Source organism: Adiantum capillus-veneris, chromosome 3 (assembly GCF_014529385.1).
Source record: "Adiantum capillus-veneris isolate H3 chromosome 3, ASM1452938v2, whole genome shotgun sequence".
NCBI classification, from domain to species: Eukaryota; Viridiplantae; Streptophyta; class Polypodiopsida; order Polypodiales; family Pteridaceae; genus Adiantum; species Adiantum capillus-veneris.
This window is the reverse complement of record NC_140933.1, coordinates 134845246-134850393: the sequence shown is the minus strand read 5'-3', so window position 1 is coordinate 134850393 and position 5148 is coordinate 134845246. Positions and strand designations below refer to the sequence as shown.

At 39.4% G+C, this 5148-nt stretch overlaps 1 pseudogene; it reads left to right on the top strand.

Moving 5' to 3' along the window:
• The first annotated feature begins 2436 nt into the window (after positions 1–2436).
• Positions 2437–3068, top strand: LOC147461757 (uncharacterized; annotated as a pseudogene).
• Positions 3069–5148: the final 2080 nt, after the last annotated feature.

Here is a 5148-nt window from a genome sequence, read left to right as displayed (position 1 = left end):
TAAGTGCAATATTTGTAGTTCAATCAAGGCAAGGTTAGAAGCTAAACCTTCTCTTGAAGAGAGAGCTCTTCTCTTGAGGGAGAGAGAAGTTCACATGGCACAACAAAAGAGTTGCAGAAGCCTATATTATGCATGGCGCACGTATTCAGAAACTCAACCACAAAAATATGTATGCATAATCCATGATAAGATGGATCAAAAGAAGACTGCCATTCCTAGATTACGCATTGTTCCCAAGGGTGTGGATTCAGGATATAATCTGCAGGTGGCATTGATTGGCATGATCACTCATGGACATGGAGAAGGTCATTACGGACACTTTGTCTTGAATGGTTTGTGGCCAGCTGATCCAAATCTTACAATTGGCTCAATTGCTAATTGTTTACATAACCTCGAGAGGATAGATAAGCATCCTCTTGGTGATCTAGTAACAAATGGACTTCCAAGGAGCAATATTTCACTACTACATGCTTTGAACTCAAGGGATGCTTTGGACTACCATAACTTGAGTGATGGAAAAGAGCCCATTGTGCAGTCGTCAGAAATTGCAGAAGAGGAATTGGGGTCAACATTTCGCAGATTGCCAGAGAACTTGTTGCTACAATTGGATAATTGTGCAGGGGAAAACAAAAATCGATACTTATTTGCCTATTTGTCAATGCTTGTTGCAAGGGGTGTTTTCAAAACCATCCAGCTGGGATTTTTAATGGTTGGGCATACACATGAGGACATAGACGCCATGTTTAGTAGGTTTTCAGAGAAGTTGAGAGTTACACAAACCTATACTTTGCCACATTTGATGGATACATTACGAAACAGCTCATCTTCATCTCCAGCTCCATTTTTTCTCACAAAGATCCCTGATTTCAAGCAATATTGTGATGGCTATCTTTGTGATGGACAAGACATACTTGTTGGACATTCCAAACCGCTTCAGTTCAGGTTCTTTATGCAGGATGAGACACCAATGATGCAATATAAGGCACATGTAGGTGTATCAAGTTGGAGTGGAAGTATTCGCCTTTGGAAAACAGACACAGAAGGCAAGCCAATGTTACCACATGGAGATCCACCTCTAGTACAAATGGCGGAGTATGTCAAGGCCCACGAAGAAGTCATTTTGGGGCTAAAGAACTATATAAAATTTTGGAAAAATTTAGGGAATGGTTCAAGTATTCCGCGATATTATAGACCCGTGATAGATTATTGGAGTAAGGTAATTGAAGAGATTGGAAAAGCAATCATATCAGAGGGAGTCTTGTATGAAATATTTTGGCCAAAAACTCAAGAATATTCTCATCTACAAAGCACTACAATGAATTTGCAACAAGGAGCAGAAAGATTCCTAGGCCTTGAAGAGTTGAACGATCATTTTTGTGGGCCTCAACGAGATAGGCCAAGGGAAGAGTTTGACCCTATGTCTGATGTGCACCAAGGTGACTTTCTTATGCTTGTTCCGAGTGACACAGAAATCTATCCAGTGTGGCTTGCAATGGCTTTATCTGACATTGATAATGAGCCTACATCACCAAACTACAGAAAACTCTTGATTCAATATTGGGCACCTTGCGCGAGAAAAAGTGGGATGACAGATACTCAAGCTTACAGTAATTGTTGGAAGGGTTATTGGGCTGTCAACTATAAGGACCCACAAGTGTGGGAAACTATAGATGCAATTGTTTGGTCCTGGAGACCCAACAAAGAAGGACCATTTTCTAGAATAAAGATTCCAGAAAGACATGCTCTAAAAGCCAAAGAAGGCCTCACTCGTGCACATCAGCCACACTTGGATCAAAGTTCAGATATGGTATCAAATGTGGAGTAGAATTATGTGGAGCTTCTATTGTGACTATACTAGTCAATTTGTAAACAAAATCTTTTTTGTATCTTCCTTTGTTTTATGTAATTTATAGTTATTATTCAAATCCATGTGTTGTACATCCTCTTGACTTTTGGTGTTTATCAACACCACAATCCTATGAGATTTTCACTTTATTTACTAGCCACACACCTCAATTTTTCCCACTTTAAGTGGAAAATTCCCAAATTACATGAATTCGGTCGATTTGGAGATTCCCATAATGTGAGATTTTTACCAAAATACCTAATATGGTCTTCTCTCTCTCTCTCTCTCTCTCTCTCTCTCTCTCTCTCTCTCTCTCTCTCTCTCTCTCTCTCTCTCTCTCTCTCTCTCTCTAGCTCGAATAATATGTAGCGTGTTGTAGCAAATGTAGCAGGCCCCCTACAGGAATCCAATATGGCTCCTGCAATTTCCAAGCCAAGCCGGACACGTCGTAGCCATAATGCAGCGTCTACTCCACGCAGGCTTTCTCCTTTCCCTCACGATCATGTGCTCACTTCAACAACATTCCGCATGGATGCTATATTGTCTTTCCTACAAGAGGCAGTTGCTAGGCTGCTCGACCAGGTGTCCACATGGAGGTGGATTCGATAGGGATTTCAATCCTACAGCGGACATGGCGCCCCAAGGGCTTAACTGGCACATGTTTGGCATTCCTTGTGCAAGAGGCATTGTGGACGCTGAAGGCATTGCTTCATCAGGCCGAGTCTTAACGTTTGGGGCTTTACGTATTTGGCATGGCCACATACAGCCGAATTATGCAATTTGTCAAACTGGATGCAAATAAGAATGAATTGTATCCTTTAATGATGAACCTGCTAGAAGTAGAGGAACTTCAATGTGAAAGGAAGACAGTCATTTGTGCGCGCCTTCATTTCCCAAGGGGTCTTTGACGCCACCGAGGAAGAAAGTGGAGACCATACTGTGTGCATCTCTTCACCACTTCTTCACACTGCTATACTTCGTGGGAGTGCCATTGTGTGGTTGGTGGGTTGTCCTCCTGCACTCTATTAAGTCCCTTGATGGTGCTACTATGTGCAGGCTTGAGTGTCTAAATGTTGATGGTAAACCATCAGAATATGCATATTGGTTTCTATTCATGTGCCGTGTTAAGGAAATTTTGCAACAAGCATACCCTTCGATAGGAACTAGGATCTTGCCAGAAGCCAAGCATAAACAATTGTATTCTTTTACAATCCTTGTTTAAGCCTACCCAAATATCATTATAATCCTTGTCCTACAATCTCCAACTTCATCCAAGATCCCAAGCTTACCATGACCAATCCTTCCCAAGCTTACCATGACCAATCCTGCCCTGGCCTGATACAATCACCAACACTACATTTTCTTTTAACAAACCTTAGGCTACATCGATGAGGCACACCTTCCTTGTACATTGGCAATAGGCCGGTCAATTTTATGTCATTTTTCCATTGTCTTTAATTTTACACGTAAAATTATGACACGTCTTATATAAATACTCTATAAATAGCTTTAGTTACCCAAATATGTAGTGTCTATCACATTTGAAGGGATTAGGTGCAACTTTGACTGGTAAAGAGGATGAAGGTGGTGATCATGTCGAGTTAGAGCAGGGTATCCATTGTTGATGTAACCATACACACACATACACAACGAGCGAGATAACCATGGGCTATCGTGCTTGCGGGGCTTTGCTGGATATGTACACCAATTCTTGGGCTCTCACTCTATCTCTTTCCTTTTTTGGTCGTTCAACAGATCTATATAGATTGAAGTCAAGCGCACATTATTATTATGTTGTTACTTTTTAGGCTTTTGTATCTACTACAATATTAACAATCAATTAAATGTGTAAAAGCCTTGAGGAAGAGTTATTTTATAAAATATAAAATTAAAAAAAATGATTCCTTCCCAAGTTGATGTTATAAACTGTTATTGTGGCATTCTGTACAATAATTTACTTCTCATATGTCCTGTTGGCTCTTAGTTTATTTGATACTTTCATACCCTGGATTGTAAACACCGTGAATAATCACAACGTGCTAACGTTACATTTTCACTCTCAAGATACATTAGGCCATAAAATTCTAGCAATGATGACCATAGGCGCACTTTGACTCGATACACTTTTAGCTACCAATACCCATATTGAATGTTACCTGGATTATTAAACAATTATCACTCGTAAACACAAAAATCCCTCTCTCATCATTATTTGCAAGAGCCATTATTTCCATGATGTAAGTTTATCCCCATTAGTATTGATGTATGTAATTCGATTTTTGCTTTGCTTGCTCTACAAATTGTTTTAAAAGTTACATCATATGTCAATCAAATTGTTGTTGCATATTCCTCAATATTGTTCCATTTATTTGCTTTTGTATCACATTCCTGCCAATGTTTCCAATACTCCTTCGCAGAGGACTATGTTTGTTGGAGGATATTTACCTCTACGCTAGAATTTGAAGCCGACAACTTTAGGACGCCTTCTTTTGACCTATCCTAACATTTATACATTGCAAGTGACCTCACTTCCTCAGAAGACCGATATCCATTGGTTATCCCGCTATTGCAAACCACCATGTCAATTTTGATAACACCCCTATTATCCGCTCCTCTTTACTTCACGTTGTCACCTTTCATTATCTTTTCTTGGCAAACAAACTTTGCATCAATTTTGTTCTTCATGGATTTTAAAATGTTGATTTATTTGATGTGCAATTAAACTATTCTTAAATTTAACAAGAAATTGTTTTAGTGCTTTGTCTTTAAGAAATCCTTTTGCAGGTAAAGCTTAGTACAATGCTATCATATCACAGGATCTTAAGGTATGCAATTCAATTACCCCTGGTTAGTAAGCTCTTTCTATGTAATATTAGATGGCTAACTGGTGAGATGACTAACCTTAACAACTCTCATTATCCTCTGCCCTTTGTATTAACAAGCTTCATAGATGAGCAACACTATTTTCATTCTAGTGATTTAACATTTATCGCTCGCAGCACACTAGTCAAGACATTGTACATTGTTAGACAAGGATCTTATCGGTTATACTGACTGGGAATGGCAAAATTTCTTACATGTTAGAGATCCTACGCCTGAAGAGGGCAGGACTCTCCGCTTTGCAAAATGTTATGGCATGATTGTTGATACATGTGTACTAGAGTGCCTACGGTTAGTAAGGCAAGAATCTCCGTAGTTACATTATATGTGGAACTTGCCCACCACATTTGGTATGGATTGATATGACTAGATATGATGAATTGGTATGGCAAGGTGGAAGGGTGACAAAAGGTGGTCTATTT